This window comes from Zeugodacus cucurbitae, chromosome 4 (assembly GCF_028554725.1).
Source record: "Zeugodacus cucurbitae isolate PBARC_wt_2022May chromosome 4, idZeuCucr1.2, whole genome shotgun sequence".
Classification (NCBI taxonomy): Eukaryota; Metazoa; Arthropoda; class Insecta; order Diptera; family Tephritidae; genus Zeugodacus; species Zeugodacus cucurbitae.
Window position 1 is genome coordinate 52,684,293 of NC_071669.1, and position 18,687 is coordinate 52,702,979.

The window sequence follows — 18,687 nt, forward strand, 5'->3', positions numbered from 1 at the left end:
ACAATAACAACAACAACAACAACAGCGGTGCATATGAAAGCAGCATACATCAGCAATCAGCCATTCATTCTGGCCACCGCATCAACACGAGCAACCAACCGACAGTAGCGCAACGAAAGGCGCCTAGATGGATAGATGGATGGATGGTTGGCTAGATATATAGATAGATGGATAGATAGATAGATAGAGAGCCGAACAGACAGACAGACAAATGCATAGATCCATAGCTAAATGACGAGCAGCTGTGTTAGTCATATCACATATGAGCGCGTATTAAGCAGTAAATGGTTGCATTGCAATTGTGCACAGTGTTTCGTTTTGAGGTCAATGGGGCGTAAAGGGAAAATGTAACATGCGAATGTCGATACTTTCATATATACAAAAAAATATGCACTTATATTGTGGTCAAATTGGTGTGCTCTTGTTTTATGGTTCACTGGCGTTGACTTTTTATAAAGGCGTGTTCCTATTCGAAGTACCGACCTCAAGTGAAGGATTTTGGGAAATTTTTAAAATTATTTGTGGAACTAATGGGTGAAAAATTTGTATCAGGGCATCATTAACATATGCACTCGTGCACTATGTCATCCGATAGAACCCGTATATTTCATTTCCAAAGTGTTGCTACACTACGCTTTATATGTAATTGACATTTTGGTAAATCGCCGCCTCATTGAAGTAAGAATGTCAAGTTTTTTTTTTCTAATAATTCTGAACTCATATTCCCACTGGCAATATCTGCATTTCTTAATAGATGCTGGAAAATAAATTTTATTATTATTTGGTAACCTTCAGTTTAGTTCAGAGGTCTTATAGTTCACGATTTTAGTACCTTGTCTAAAACAAGCCCAACACCATTAATAGATAGAACTGTCCATTTAGAAACTGTCCTCTCTAGGCATAGTTCTAATCACTTTATATCAGAGAATAATCTCAAAGATACGTTTCTAACCTAAAACATGGCTACCAAAGTGTTACAAGAGTACGAAAATATACCGTTAATGCAGCAATGGAGGGAAACCATTATTTTTTGATCTCGGAGATCTTAGTCGAAACACTACCTAACTATAGTTTTAAACACTTTTAATTGAAAAATCCGTTTATAACCTAAAACTAGTTTTCGAACCAAAAAAGTGTGTTTCTTTTAGAAATTCGATTTGCTGAGGAAAAAATTGATTTATCGACTTCAGCTTAGAAGATAATTTATAATCGGTATGGAAAGGCGAAGTATAATTGTACAAGATATGGGCCTTCAAATTTAAGTTGAGTTTTACCGATGAGCTCAAAGTTCTATACAAATCATTTTCCACCAACGTATCTTACGGTTTCCAACCACAAAATGGTCAAGGATTTGATGGTCGGAACTCGACTTTATCGAACATGTTTTCCTTCCTTCGACTAATTAAATAAAATTTAACGAATTTTTAGGCGTGTTGGTTAAACGATTAGGCGCCAAAACTTCGAGGTTAAGATAATCTTCAAAAAGTCGAATTATCAAAAAATAAGCATATTTTATCGCTATCGGATCTCTACAGTCAGGAAATAGAAGTAAAAAGGTCTTCGGCGTTTAGTTCCGTTCAACTTATACAAAAGAAATGGCCCAATTAATCGACCTCTGAATCTAAACGATCCATATACACAATCCTCTTGACATTTTGGGATCACCACTATTGGCGCTAGAACTCCTCAGTTAAGATACCCTTCAAAAACTCATTTGCAATGAGTCGAATTATCAAAAAATAAGATGCTATAACTGTATAGTAAACAGAACACAGTAAGATTTACTAACTGATTTGCGCTTCTTCCCTCCACCAGCAGACAATCGAGCTGTGGTAGGTGAAAAATCATTGTAACAACTAGCGATAAACAGAAACCCGACAATGCCTCCTCATCTACTTGTTATGCTTACAACAATTGGAGCTCCGCCCAGCTTAGCGAGCGAGTAGACTTGCAACATATACATATGTATGTATGTATGTACATGCGATGCTATGCTATGTAAGCCAGTAAAATGGAGCAATCATTTTTTAATTAATATTGAAGGCGGTGAAGGTTTTGCGATTTTTTATTTATATTTTTTTTATTTTTCTTTTTATTCCACATTTCTATTGTGTTTTAACAATTACGCTGCGTTTGGCTTACACCTACACACAGCGTTGCATTTCGTCTTATCTAGGTACGGTGACTATTGTATGAAAGAGTGTTTGTGTGTGTGTGTATCGGGCAATTTTTCACTCAACCAATGATGAAAGCAGAGTGAAAATGATTTCCACTTCATTTTTATTATTATTATTGTTATTGTGTGTTAATTTGCGATTTTCATTTATTTTTTAAAAAACATATACACCCACACACACCAGCAGCTAGACTCGACTTATTGTTTAATTTGTTTTTGCAACAGTTGTTGTTATTGTTATTTGTTGTATTTTTAATTTTACACTGCACACACAACCACAATTCAGTACCTCAAGTCGAGTTGGTTAACTTGTAGCTGCCAGCCAACTTCGTCTCTCTCCCTCTCGCCCCTCCCCTACTTTACATGCATTGCGACTTGATTCCTGCTCTTCTTCTTTATTGGTACCAAAATGAAAATGAATTGGCAAACAACCAAAATACAGTAAATAAATATGTAAGTAAGTGTGCAGGAATTTAGAATAATTAGTCGAGTGTTGTTGAGTCGAGGAATGAAAGTGTGGTAGAAGATTGGATGGATGGATGGCTAGTACATTAATTAGCAGATCAACGGTTTTGTGTGGCGGTTTTATTGCAATGTTTGCAAACGTAAAATCAAATGAAGCTGAAATTAACAAAATATATTTGGAATTCGTTTTAGAGAATTCCACATTTACAGTGGCTGGTATGCTAAAAAGGTTTTGTAGCCTCAGGTGAGGGCGGTTTTTACTCATTGCAATGAAGGAAGCCGATAAAATCGAGTATCTGTTGAGAGTTTATGAATAGTATAAATAAATATTGGATCCTTAATACATAGAGATCTTAAGCCGTTCATGAAGTATGGCTGAAGTGATTTCTATAAATATTTTCGAAGTAATACCTTCGGTGCATCGGACGAATTAGCTAATATTGATTTGTGATATATGTAAACCAGGATCTTTAGATCCCTACATTGAAGTTTTTTGGAAACACGAAGGACTGTTGTTTCAACTGCATAACCTGTCGAGGAAATTAACCTCAAAACCTAACCCTATCCGCTCTAAATATTGAGATTTATTTAACTCTTTCTTTCTCTCCTTAAGGATAAACCTTTATGTCGTCACTTGTTCATGGACGACGATTTGAAACACCATTTTATGCTTTAAGACGAAAATGCTAGAAAACATGAATTTGAAAATTACGACTAGTCAATAAAGAAGGAAACCGGTTGAGTTTGCTATTCATTTTTTCAAGACGCCAGATTTCTAAAATTACCATAATAATTGTCTACATCGGACCACAGACACCCCAAAGAAGATCATGATATCTAATTTCACAAAAAAAAACGTATGTCAGAAAAAAATAAAAAGAAAATAAAATTAAAGAAAAAGAAGTAGAAGAAGAAGAAAAGATAATAAAATAAAAGAACAAGACTAATTCGTCATACAAGTGGTCCTAATACGAGGGCTCCTATATATATTTCTGGCCTAGGCAACACTAAGTCTTGCCAGGTGCAATCTGACATTTACATTGGAAAGTTTGACATTTTTTAGCATAACATCACTCAGAACGTTTTGTCATTTAATCGTGAATTGTTTTATTTACAGGGAATTAAAAAATTCATCTCGGCCAAAAAATGGAATTAACTCGTGAACATTTTCGTGCGACCATTTTTCACAACTTTCGACGTGGATTATCGCGACAAGAGTGCATCGATGAACTAAAATCTTTGTATGGCTATGAAGCACCATCCTATAGCACTGTGAAAAACTGGTACAACGAATTCAATCGTGGCCGACGCTCGCTCGAAGATGAATTCCGTGAAGGTCGTCCAAGAACAACCGTTGTGCCAGAAAACATCGATGCCGTACGTGAATGCAAGACCGTCATGTAACATACCTTCAGATAGAGGCATGCCTTTGCATTTCTCCCACCAGCATACATTCGATATTGCATGAACACCTGGCCGTAAAAAAGGTTTGTTCTCGTTGGATCCCGCACAATTTGACAATCGCTCAAAAAAAGGCTCAAAAAAAGTGCTTCGAAAATTGGTTTGAGCGCATGCAAAAGTGTACATATCTTGATGGAGAATATTTTGAAAAACAATAAAATCATTTTTGTTGATAAATATTCCTATTTTCATTATTAGACCAGAAATATATATAGCAGCCCTCGTACAACCGACACCGTTATTTCCTTTCAAATTCCTATCAGGGTATACTTTATAGCTTTTAGATCTCTGAATAGTGGTATCAAACATGATTATATATGTAAAACTATATATCTCCAGAAAGAGATCGTAGAAATTAAAAAAAAAGGCTCGATAATTATGATCTTCGAAACTAGACTAGAATAAAATTTGAGAGTCTAGGTTAGCTTCGGCGTAGTATGGAACTTAAATGGATAAATGAAGCAAGTCAGCCAACTCATGCGATAAAATGTTCATGGTCCATACTTATTTAGAGGTTTCAAGTGGAACTAAATTTTTTTTATACTGCCAGCATTTGTTAGTTTAGTTCCACAAAGTTTACGTTGGCTTAGGCGAATTACATCCAAGGCGCAGTATAACTTTTTTATCATAAGTTTATGCCGAAATCTACAAAATTTCTCGATGAAATATAAACTTCTTCCATTCTCTACTCACTAAACTTTATGTCTGCTCTCTTATCAAAATATTTTATTATGGAAGCAACAATAATATTCACCGATTTATTTTAATAATTATTAAAATCTATTATAATAGATACTCCTCCTCTGCATATATTTATACCAGTTTATTTATACTATTTATACAAGTTGTTTGTTCGATTCGCTACTCCCTTAAATTTTTCAAACCGGAATGCGTTAAAAATTAAAATATTAAGCAACGACATAGAAAATGAAAACAAAAAATACCTAAGCTTACAACTGACAGTAGTATTCTTACACATTTCAAGATAACCAAATAGGATACAGCGTAATTACACTCTCTCGTAAACTACATAGTTGACATAGAAGGGTACATTTTTCAATTAAACTTGAATTATTAATTTCATGTGCTTTGTAAAAAAATAAGAAAAAAAAATAAAAATAATGTGTTTCTTCATTACGCAGAAAAAGCGCGGCGAAAAAGACGACAGCAATTTACTGCTTTCTAATTAACGAAGAGTGAGTAATACCAAGCAGGAAATAAAACAAAATCTCATCAGCAGCCATATACAGCCAGCAGCAGAGCGCAACAAGGACAATCAGCCAACCAAAATAACTGTACTTCTGTACTGGACAAACAGTAGAGAACAAGGAACGCATACACACACACAGCCACAAGCGTATGGTACACAGTGCAGCGTTGACTGCGCGTATAAACAAACGACAAAAATATTAATAATGGAATTTAATGTCATAAACCACTCAACAACATAAAATTTTAAGCTGCAAAACCAACAAGCAAACAAACAAACGGAAAAAAATCTACAACGACAATAACAATAACTCCAGCAGGAAAGAACAACGACAAGAATTTAACACACACACACACAAAGGATGAAGTAGAAGAAGAAGAAGAGCAACGACAGCGGCAACAAGGACGTACAAATTGTAAAGATTCATGTAGTTAACAAAAACGATGCACTGGGCGCAGTTGTAAGTTGAGTGTATGTGGTGAGGGATTAGGGTTGCCAACGCAACGAAATATTACATTATTAAAAATAATGGAAAATGCACAAAAAAGACTTTCACTTCACCAAAACAGGAAAACATTAAATATGTACTTCAATTCTTGCCATTTCCTACAAAAGTAGTCCACGAAACCCAACCATTAACTGAAAATATTGATTTTTTCAACTCAAATCTGAGAGCGGCTGCTTGATCTCGAACGGAAGCGCATAGGTTCTCAAAGACGACATCTCTTACAGTTGAATAGTGCACAGTACTCAAAAATAAATTTACCGATGACACAACCTAAGAGTAGAGATCTGAATGACCTCTTATCGAAACATCAAATTCGTAAAGACCAGGGAGTAATTCGTTGGAGAGACACTGTCGTTGACGTCGAAGTCTAATGGATAAATAGGACATATACTCATATACTCTCGATCCCTTACTTCATCATAAAATATTTATCATCATCGACATCATTTTTGGATTAAAAACGATATATGATCCTTTTAAAGATGGTAAAATAACTTGAAATTTCTAAATTTTGATACTCTCAACTAATTGAGTAAAGAATCAGTAAGTTATGAAGGTATTCAATCCGAGAACCCACTAGGTAACGACTCTTCACAATAACATAGCAAAGAGTATCTTAAAATTTCCGAAATAGATTTCCAGGGAAACCTTAAGGATCTGGCCTACATTCACCCAGAAACACCATAACCAGAGTCTAACACCTTCTCTTTACTCAAAAAGTTGATCTCGTAAGCTGAGCGTAAGATACTGAGTTATCGATATCGATTATCGATCGTGTCTTAACTTCTTCTTAAATAAAAATCTCTAAAGATATATATTTTTTGTTATTTTTGGATCGGTTAAAGATTTCTGCAACCGGCTCCCCTTCAGCAAGATTTTGTTAATATCAAATTTAGTTTCATAAAGGGGTCTCCCCAAAAGAAACTAAGTAATTGAATACGCTCCTCATCATGTTTGGATTAAAAACTATATATGATCCTTTAAAGGATGGTAATATATTTTGAAACTTCTAAATTTTGATACTATCTACTAATTGATTAAAGAATCAGTAGGTTATGACGGTATTAAATCCGAGAATCCACATGGTTACGACTCTTCAGAATAATTTCCCATTGAAAAATATTAGAGGGTATCTTACAGTTTCCGAAATAGATTTCCAGAAAAGCCTTAATGGTCTACATTTATCGAAAAACACCATAACCAGAGTCTAAAACCTTCTATTTACTCAAAAAGTTGATCTCGTGAGCTGAATGAGATATTGAATTATTTTTTATCGATAAACGATAGCTGAGTTTTCGGTTGATCGATATCGATCGCGTCTTAACCTCTTTTTAAATGGAAATCTCGAAAGAAATTTCTTATTGACAAAGTTGATCTCGTGAACTGAATGAGATATAGAGTCATTTATAAATAACCAATAGAGTTATCGATCGCCTCTTAATCTCTTCTTAAATAAAAATCTCGAAATAAATATATATATATTTTTTGAACTGGTTAAAGTCAGTCGTTAATATCTAATTTAGATTCATAAGGGGTCTCTCTATAAAAAAATAAGTAATTGAATACGCTCTGGTTTGGAGCTGGCATCTATATGATGTGCTTTAGAATCAATAAAAGTACAGCTCTAAACCGGATCTTATCGATCCATTACTAATTATAGACCATAGCAATCAACAAGTTGAATATCGAGAGTAAAAACTCGGAAAAAACCCCAGATAATTAATTGAAAGTATCTTATAGCTCAGTGAAAGCTTCCTGAAATGTCTTTAAAACAGAAGAATTATCATATTCCGACAGAATTGGAATCAAACGGCAACACTACCATCACAAGCCTGCCGGCTGTCAAATAAAAATAAACGTGGCGCAAACAACTATTCATAATGGCTAATGGGCGGCGCGAGTGTTTAGAAAGTAATGGGTAATACACATACTAGTAGCAATGGAGTTGACAAACGGGCCCATTTGCCGCTTGCTGCCTCATGTAGAACTCTTTACATTTTAGCTTTTGTCATTCATTTTACGCTGCTATTCTCAGCACCGACAGAGAAATTGCATTCACCATACACACTACTCTATTTGCCGTTCAACAGCAGCAGCGCGAAGTCAGCTATACCGCCTGTGACGCTATTATTTCCTGCCTCAACATTGGAACTCCTTGTTTCTATGTCTACAGCACTCGTTCACGCGCACTCTCTCGCTCTTCTTGCCCCGCGATTTCCTTGCAAGCATGGCGCTTTTCAGCGAATTTTTCCTTATTCTGTTATATTTCTTTGTATAATTATATGAGAAAGGCTCTGTGTGAGGTTGTGTGTGTGTGTGTGTCTGTGTCAGGCGGCTTGTTACGGAATGTACTTTATAGAGCGAATTTTTGTATTTGACAACGTCTTAGAATTTCCGGCAAACCAAGCTGCCTGCCTGCCACGAGCAGTTTGTCTTTGTCGCCGGCAACGCTACCACGAATGGCAGTTTGAGGCTGGCTTTTTTGCTATAGGCAACTGCATTTTTTTCATTTTTTATTTATTTTTATTTGTGGAAAATATTTGTATGCATTTTACTTTGACAAGAAAGTGCCAATATTTTCTTGTAATTAAAGGAAATCAACAAAGTATATATCAAAGCTTTTGCCAAGCTAGTAACAGGCGGATGGCGGTTAATGAAACTAGTTAATTTAAACGAACTAGTAATTAACGGTAGATGGTGTTGTCAGTCTTGGCAAAAAATATTTAAGGATCTTGTGTAAATAACAATTTATTTAATAGTCTTTTCACACAGAAGCTAATTGATCAATTAACCGGCCTCTGTTCGATTAAAACGCTTATTGAGATCGATTTACCATACAAAATAAAAATCTACATTAAGGGGCACACCTAGTGTGAAATTTCAAAAAATCATTTTTTTTTTTGTTCATATTTCGGAATATTACACCTTTAAAAATAACATTAAAATTTCAAATCGATATCACAAATAGTTTTTGAGTTATAGCAATTTAAAGAGCAGCCGCTCGGTAACTGTGAAAACGATCATTTTATCTTTAAACGCGTTTTTCTCGAAACATCATTTTCCGAATTTGCTGCAGTGATTACTCAAAAACAAATGACCCGATCACTATCGAATTTTTTTTTTACATTTTCTGTATACAGTTCTGCGTACAATGGCAGGCCAAAAACGACCAAAATTTTGGGTAAAATTCGACTATTTTTTTAAAAGAGCCGCCATATTGTCAATTTTTGATTTTTTTTTATCGTAGGTCATTGTACAGACAATATTATCTAGTTTAAGGAGATTTTTTTTTAGATTTCATCCACGGAGAAGGCCGGAATCACTGCAGCAGTGAAGGACCTTTTACAAAACAAAAATGTATAACAGCTGATCGGTTATCGAGTAGCCGGCAGTGTGAAGAGCAAAAACTGGTTTCTCAATAAAAATTTTAATTGATCAATTAATTTGGCTGTGTGAAAAGTTGTTTTTGTTAATATGACGAACAATTCAAACAATCAAAAGTAGTAATATAATATACGATATTGGTCAATGGCCCTATACTCCTTACAGAAGTAACAGGAACAAATAATGAAGCAGTAAAATAAGTGATGAGGGGAGATCCCATAAATTCATGGCCTAAATATGAGAGATACGAAACGATGTAATGAAAACTATAGAACTTACAAGATTATTGCTTACGCATGAATTTTCGGTACTTATGGGATTTATTCCGCTGAAGAAGCATCTTGAAATATTCGTAGATACTCTTGCATAGTTTGATGTGAGGGTCAAGTGCCAGTCTAGTAGCGGAGCACGCCTATAGATGGGGCAGTCAAATCGGGAGGAATGCAAGAAGTTTCAAGAGCAAAGCATCAAGGAAACAGTGTAAAATCTGTTGTGCGTTTGTCCTGCGCTAGCAAGACAACGCTTCAGGTATTTGGGGCCCCACAGACGATAAGTTGGGGAGATATTGTTAGTGAAGCCTCATAATCTCTTAAAATTCGCGTCAAGCGCTGGCATCTTAACCGATATCTACTACTCCGGGAATACATGACGGGACTCCATATCGCTAAGGACCATAGCTGGTCTATGCGGGCCCTGTTGGCCCATCAGACAAACTTAACCTAACCTTTAGGAGCAATCCTAACAGACTTTTGTTTTGTTTTTATAAAGGTATAATCCATAGTATATACTTCTAAATAACTTTAGAACTGTTTACAGAGTTGTATTCTCTAGGGATTTTTCGAACCGCTCAAACTTTTTTCCTTAGCACGAACTATTTTCCAAGCCCTTTGCAGTTAGTAAGATCATGTATTACTATGTACAGTTTGTTATAAGATCTAGATGGCTGAAAGCTAGTACTGGGTGACACTTTGATGTGAATAGAATCCGACAATTATATAAAAATTAACAGAACATTTTATACTCTCGCAGTTTATTTATTTAACTTTATTTATATTATATAATACACAATTTGACCCACATATTCTTCATATATATTGTATAAAGTCCATTGAAAGTTGGAAACCATAATATTAGGTTAGAAGCACCGTGTTCGTATATGGGGCCTTAAAAACCTATGGTACGATTTCGGCGATTTTTAGAATCGGACTGCCACACTATTAACATAGAATTTGTGCAAAGTTCTGCACCGATATCTTCACTAGTACTTACTTTATATATTGTAAAGTAAACGATTCAGATTGTCTTCAAAGTTCTAGCATATAGGAAGTAGGCGTGGTTGTGAAGCGATTTGGTCTATTTTCACAACATATCATTGGAATGTAAGGAAACTATTACAAACCAAGTTTCATTGAAATCGGTCGAGTAGTTCTTGAGATATGGTTTTTGACCCATAAGTGGGCGACGCCACGCCCATTTTCCATTTTGTAAAAAAATCTGAGTGCAGCTTTCATCTGCCATTCGAATTTGAACTCCACTCTTCACCCTGATCACTTTGGTATTTAAACCCTATATCTAACTCGTTTAGTTTTGGGTGTTACAAACAACCGTTATGTGAACAAAACTATAATACTCTCTTTAGCAACATTTGTTGCGAGAGTATAATAAACCATAGAATCAAAGTTTTTAAGGATGATTTTGCGATGATTTAAATTTATTTCTGCTGAGCTAAATATATAGTGGATTAATGATCTTGTCATAGAGATATGTATAGTATAGATAGCGTAGATTCGGTATCTTGATTTACTGATTCTGTCACATCTTGGATTTGTTGTTTTGAGGCGTTATGCAAATCGTTATGAAGTTGTTGAAACTTTATTTTTAGAGTATGTCTGACTTAATTAAGAAAATGAGTCTTTAATGTTGTATTTAGAAAATAACCCAAACTTCAATTGCTCAACTTCAGCAATTTTAAAATGTGAAAACTATGATAAAGTAGCTCTAAAGAGGATGAAGTGATGAGATCATTCGAAGAAATTTCAATTAGTAGTTGCTGATCGTATGATCTTGAAATGAATGTCAAATTGCCAAGACACACGTCGATCGAATGTCAAGACTTCTTTATCAAAATGAGTATTGAAAAAGACGGGATGGCAGCTATTAAAAGAATAAAATTAGATTGGAAGAAAATTTTATTTTTTTTTTTCAATAGAATTAGATGAGATCAACGAGTTCTTTGATCATTAATATGATTGATGCAATTGCTATGATTAACTTGCTCTCTGTGACTGAAACAGTTGGATGAATGAGAAAATGTTATGGTGTCATTGAATAGAATTAAAATTTTCTTAATTTTTTTCACGAATTATAGACATTTAGCCATGACAAATTTACTTGACATTAAGCTGATAACAGAGTTATCCCAATTTAGGCTTATGAAAAGCACACAAGACATTTATTTATTTGATGATAACTTTTGTTTGTTTTTGATTATTTCTTTTGTTGTATTCTTTGTTTTGATTGCCCAGCAGAATAAAAAAAATATAATATACCAAAGTTAATTTTATCACAAAGGCAGAAGAATAAAACGAGTTATGCCTGAATAACAGAAAAAATAAAAATAAATTTTTACTGGTAGATATATATGTATATGGTATGTATAATCCGTGATTTTCTTTATTCCACCGAATAAATTCACCTTTTTTCTGTTGTGCTTTGCCTTAAAGGCATATAACTGTATTGTTCGAAGTATATAAAATAAGAAATGAAATTTTAGCCTTTTTTTGCTTGTTATGCGGACTTGCCGTTAACCCTTTTTCACATGCCACTGAACAATGAACAATGCAAAGCAATGAAATGATAATGTGGCATCTTCGCATTCACTTGATTTTGTAAATAATTCGTGAATAAAATGACAAGGACACACGCAGAGGCGGTGCTAAGGGCAGGTCAGAAGCGCAATTTTTTAAGATTTTTTTTTTCATTTTTTTTTTAATTTTTTTAGAACATTCAAAGCTTTTTATTTAATTTTTACTTTTCTCCACTCTTAAAACTCTTTGAAAAAACATAAATAAAATGATTCAAGCTAAAAATCCCTACAAACTAAAGAAAGGCCCACGCATACTCACCACAACTGGTATGACACAGTAGACGCAAGGATGCCCAGCAGCAGCAGCAGCGGCAACAGTGGGCAAACCGTAAGCGTTCACACACAAATGATCCGTCTTAAAAATCTTCGTTGGCGGCGGCTGAGCCAATATCGATGACGATGAAGCCGCCAGCGATGCGGAGGAGCACGTGTACAGCAGCGGCTGCTGCTGTGGCTGTGAATGCGACAGTTGGTGTTGTTGTTGCGACGTTTGACGTGAAATCAAATTAGCAGCAGCAGCGGAAGCGGTGGTGGAGCGTTGTTGTACCGCTTGTTGTTGTTGTTGCTGCAACTGCTGTTGACTCAAATAGTCGACGACAATTGGTGTACCGGTTGTTGTTGTTGTTGTTGTCGTTGTTGTTGACGCTAATGCGTTCGGTGTTGCTGTAATGTCAGCAAGATTATTGGTGTTGTCTGTGACTTCTTCGTTGGTTGCTGTTGTTGTTGCCACTGATGCTTCCGTAGAGTTGCCACCTAAAGCTGTGCTCAAATGGCTATTTGTTGTTGCTGTTGTTGCTGCTGCTGCTGCTGCCGCCGCCGCTGTCACTGCTCCTACGCCTGCTGCCGCTGCTGGTATTGGTGTTGGTGTAACTGCTGTTGCTACCGCTGTCGAGGCCTCTGCTGTGCCGTCTGCTGCTGCTGCTGTCGATAGAATGAGCTGCTTATGTGGAATGGGGACTGGAGAGGGTTTCCTTTTTATTGACGCAATTTTAGTGCTTATTGATGGCACGTTGGCGACGAAGATGGCTACGGTTGTGGGCTGGTAGTGCGGGGGATCGTGCACCTTGTTGCTGCTAACTGTGCTATTAATTGTGGTTACCGTTAGGTTTGTCGGGTTTACAGGCGTTAACGCGTTTGACGACTTTATTTGAGCAATTTTATAGTTTTTTAATATAATTTTATTGCGTTCGATTGGAATTTATGTATTTTGGTAATTTTTAGTAATTTTTCACTTTGGTTGGTAGTGTTGATGGAATGCTTAATGCCTTTTCAAGGTTGTTTTAAGTTGGATTTGGTATACGTTGGTAGGATGTGGGTTTATTGTTATTACTTTTCGCTATAAATCTGCGTTCGCACAGTATTTGAAATATTCTTCCAAATTCTAAAATATTTAATTTTGAGCAAATTTTTTAAAATTTTCGGTAACGTTTGGTATTCGTATTCACAATTCACTTTACGCACTATTTGTTGTAAGTTTATTCAGTTAGCGTCTCAAATTTATGTATATTTTTTATTTGGAATAGTTTCGGAATATTTTCGGAGTAGAATCGGTATACTTTAGGACTATTTTTGGCCTTGTTGCGTACCTTATTCAGTTAACGCAACAGATGTTTGTATATTTATTATACGGAATCGTTTCGGAATATTTTTGGAGTAGATTCGGTATACTTTCGGACTATTTTCGGCCAACCTTAGTTATCCGCTTAATTTCACAAAATTACGAAACTGTAAATTTTGTAACAAATTTCAAACCACAATTTAATAATTCTGAAAACTTTTTGATTTCTATCAATGTATCACTCAAATTTTTTCGGTTTCTGATTCTCTTTCGTATATCGAGAAATATATATTTTTCTTATACCAAAATATGTATTTGTCTTTTAGAATGTATTTATCTTTTAAATAAAATCGTACTCTTGCAAGTTTTATGTATCAAATTCGGTGTATTTTTGGATCTTTTATAGCCTTAAATCACTGCTTACAAATAGTAGTATTTAATCAGTATTTAGAGTACTTTCGGACTTTGTTAGGAGTTTTTCGAAATTTTCGGAATATTTCGGAATATTTTTTTTTCGTCAAAACTTTAAATTTTCTGTGTAATCCCACTTTTTAAACAAGTTCAACTCTCCGTCTGCAGTTTTTTCGTTGTTTTTTCGGTGTATTTGTTAATATCTGCTCATATCATTGCGATTTTTTGAACATAGAAAATTTTCAAAAGTAGATTTTGATATTTCTTTTCACTGAATAATATGTTACCGAATTTTAATAATACTTTTTGTTCGCACTGAAGGTATGATTTTTATCTGTGGTTTTAACACTTTTTCTTGTAATTGTTTCCTTTTTTACAACATAGTAATTCTTTTTACCGTTCTTTCGCAGAATTATTATTATTTGTTTGTATGTATAGTATTTCTAACACACTTGTATATTAGTATTACGTTTATTTTTCGCTTTCTTTAACTATTTCTGTTATTTTTTACTGTTTGAACTCTCCGTAAATTTATATTTTCGTGAGATAGTTGTTCGAATTTACCTCTCTTTAAATTTTAGTTCTCATTTACCGTTATAAATTCCAGTATTTTGGGTATGATTTCACGAACTTTTGTGTTATTATTGTATTATTGAAAATATATTCAATATTCTTATATTATTTTGAGCAAATCTTTGGCTTTTTCTTCACTTATAATTAATTATTTTTTATTGTTATCCAGCTATAAGCTATTCCACTTAGCATTTAATTTTGTTTTAAAGTTGCTTAATTTTGTTTATATATTTTTTGCTATCTCTCCACCCTTCTCCAGTTGCTTTAAAATATGTTTCTTTATACTCCTTGCAGTTTAAAATAATACTGTTCGTTTGCTTAAAACACCCGTGCTCAAAAAACACTAATTTTTGCTACAACATACACAGCTACAACAACAACAACACTAAGCAAAGCTAAGCTTATACTCTGCAGCAGCACCACCAAATTTTATTTAAAACACTAATAAATAAGTACAATACAATACAACAGCTGTACGACGGAATGAATGTGGCTAAGTACTAAATAACTTGATTTTTGCTAATTAAAATTTTGTTTTTTGTATTTATTTATTTGCGCTTGCGTTTTTGGTAAATAGTTGAATTTGTAATTAATTTTTAATTAATTTTAATTATTGTTTATTAAATTTTAATTTTAATTAATTTTTTAACATTAATTTTGTTTTTTTATTTTTTAATAATTTTTAATTTTTTTTTTAAATTAATTTTATTTTAAATTTTTTAATAATTCTTAATTTCTTAATTATTCTTAATTATTCTTAATTTCTCGTTTTTTTAAATTAATTTATTTTAAGATTTTATTTTATTTTCTTTAATTTTTTTTACACCTCAATTCTTTATTATTACTTTCTTCACAATATATTTCTTAGTTGTTGCACATAAATGGACAATTAATTCACACTGACCGCTTGCCGCAGGAACAACGTACACACAAATAAATTTGTTTTTCTTTTCTTTTACTTTTTAATTTTAAGTTATTCGCAAACGCAGACACGGAAATCCGCTGGCTGTGGCTCACTATTAGCTACTAGCGGTGCACTGAGGCGTATACGTAACCTCACGGCGCTACTATGCTGCACTAAATGTCTATAGCGCAACTTACATATGTTATTGGGGAAAAACTTCGCGCACACACACAAACACACATACACTTGTCTACTGGCTTGTATGTTTTATAAACGTTTCCAGTCAATCGCGCACTGATGCGTTGGCTTCTACGTTGCTTTATTGCTTGCTTGGCTAGCTGCTTGACTGCTTGGCTTGACTGTCTATTGCTGGGTTTGCGTGCGCTTTTGTAGCAATAAATTTTCGTGTGAGCACAGACACATTCACATACATACAAACGCGCAGTGTCTGTCTACCGGCGGTGTTTAGCCTACCGTTAGTTAAGCACAATATGGACGCTGAGACAGCGCGCAATCAGTGTGTAGTGTAATTTAGGAAATTACAAAGCGTCTAAGTAGACTAAAGTAGACGAGAAGATGCGCTTGGCTGTTGGAAAGTACATACATATAAGTATGTTTGTATGTATTTTTAGTATTTTTTTTTGCATACATATGCTCCAGTGTTTAGAAGGCGCGCTTATTTAACTTTCTTTTAGCGCTTTTCACACCGCCTTTCTATGACCATACAATGCAATATGGTTAGTCAGCGTTTGGGGATATAAAGAAAACGCTTTAGCTAGTCTGCAGCAAAGCACTTGTCTGCAATTTTTCTTTATTTTTTCGCTTTTTTAGTGCAAAAAACACTTCAGTTTTAATACGTTTGGATGCCTGGTGTTTTGTTTGCGACGCTCTTGCTTGCTGCTCACTTTGGCGTTGCTGCGACGACGTTCACTTTTTCCTTTATTTTATCTACTTTTCTCCTTTATTTTCTTCTCCCTTATTTCTTTATTCTTTATTTATTTCCTTTTTATTATTTCTTATTTCATTTAATTCTCGCAAAACATCCGCTTTGAAATTGAGCTTAACGCGCACTTTGCTAACGCTTTACAGCTGATGCTGATGACTGGCTGAAACGGCGATTTGGGATAGCTTGGTTGGTTAACTTGGATGCTGATTGCTGCCGCTAACTGCTGACTGCTAACTTCGACTGGCGTTGGCCGGCACAATTGAACTTCTAAATGTTGCGACGGCGGTCTTTCAATATGAACAGCGGCTGCTGCACTCGGCTTCGTGTGCAGCAACAACAACAACAAACGCGGTGCTCGTAAAGTCGTTAGGTGGTGATGTTGTTATTGTTGTTGTGGCGTTCATAACAGCAAGGAATCGGCTACTCGAATTTCACTCGTTGAAACGAACGTTAAATATATACATAAATATATACCTGATAATACTCCTATATCAACATATAAATATGTGTGCAAAATTTCGTTCCTACAAAAATGGCGTTTCATTTCCGTTTGTCTACTCGCTGCTTTTGCGTGCGAGTGCTCAAAAGCCGCTCAATTATATATATTTATTTCTATATATATCTACAACTATTCGCTCGTTTTTGCTTGCGAGCAGTCGTTAGCAACGCTGCCGAATGCTTTCTGAGTTTCGTATTGTGCAAGGTTGGACACGGCGTACACCGTTAGAACTCGCTAGTCACAAAACACGGAGTACGGTTAGAGGAGCCAACGCGCTTCGGTCGGTTAGTCGGTCGGCTTTCTGGCTTGGTCGTCGTGTTGCTTACGAACCCACACAGACAGGCTTATAACGAGTATTATCACATATATGTATGTATGTATGTGTATATATATTTATTGTTCGTAAATATGTATTGCTGACGCTCGGCTTTGCAGCGCCGAAAAACTGTTCAAAACTCAACAGTTATCAAATGTGCAGCCGCGCTACAAACAACAACAATCATACATACTAGTTCAGCTGCCTACCACCTACCACAACGCCCACTCATTTTGCTTACACATTGTTATTGTTGTAGTTGTTTTGCTGCTGCCGACGCCTCTACCGCTTTGAACGCCTTGTAATGGGCAGCGTAATTTTGTATTTACCGGCATATTCTGCACAGGCCGAAGTTACTATAGTCATGCGCAACAACAACAACAAGCAAACAAATAAATTTGTTGTACAACAAACATTGCAAGCATGCAACATTTCATTTGCCGACGATGGCTTCGCAGCAATTTTATCGACTTTTCTTTTATTACACACTTGAGATTTAATGGTTGAGCATTTTGCATGTGTGTATGTATATATATATATGTAAGTATGTATTGGTCGTAAGCTGCGCACAGAGTATGCGCGTCATATGCTCAGTGAGTGAATGCAGCGTTAGCAATGAAATATGGACAATATATATATATATAAATTTGTATGTATTTAAGTAAGAGTGAGTATATAAGCAAAAATATGTATATATGTACATTAAATACATATATACGTACATATTTACAAAACTAACAATTTTGCGCTCAATTTTATCGGAAAATGTTGGCGTATGTCACAGAAATAATTATACACAAACTCACATATTGTTCCATATGTTTGTATGCGCTAGCAGATGTATAAGTATATAAGCTAGTATATAATAAATTGAAAAATATATACAAACACTACCGACTTTCAGCGCCATTTTCCCACCTTCACAATACATACTCACTACCACTTTTACTCATTTATACCGTTACTAACAAAAACAAAGCATATTTTATTTACAAATATATATCTATATATATTACATATATAATTAAAACTGTATATATGTAAGTACATATATACTATATTTATTTCTCTCATTTAATATTTATTTGAGCATTGCGCTTGCGTTCTTTCAAGCCGGAAATGCTGTTTGTTATTCAAAAATTGCATGCATTTGCGTGTGTTTGATTATTGCCACATAAATACATACATATGTGCCGTAAGCAGCTGATGCCCACATGCGTACGCAACGCTCATTATGTCTGCAAAAAACTATCCAAATTACATACATACTCGTATATACACTGACATATGCACAGCGAATGCACTCGACTTCCGACGATTTGTATTGACCACAACAAAGAGCGTGTGGTGAATTTCGCTCAAATGATATGCAGTGTACAGGAGAGTATTTCATGTACACTTATGTGGGCA

At 34.9% G+C, this 18,687-nt stretch overlaps 1 protein-coding gene across 7 annotated transcripts in view; it reads right to left on the reverse strand.

Moving 5' to 3' along the window:
• The window catches only part of LOC105210377 (protein alan shepard), a 547,478-nt gene that overhangs the window by 513,816 nt on the left and 14,975 nt on the right, over positions 1 to 18,687 (reverse strand). For 5 of the 7 annotated variants that reach the window (XM_054228413.1, XM_054228421.1, XM_054228415.1 and 2 more), the window contains exon 1: positions 12,330 to 13,268. The exons of the other annotated variants lie outside the window; for them this stretch is intronic. The gene's annotated coding sequence lies outside the window, so the exon portion shown is untranslated. Of the gene's footprint in view, positions 1 to 12,329; positions 13,269 to 18,687 lie in introns of those variants that run through there. 7 annotated transcript variants of the gene reach the window in all.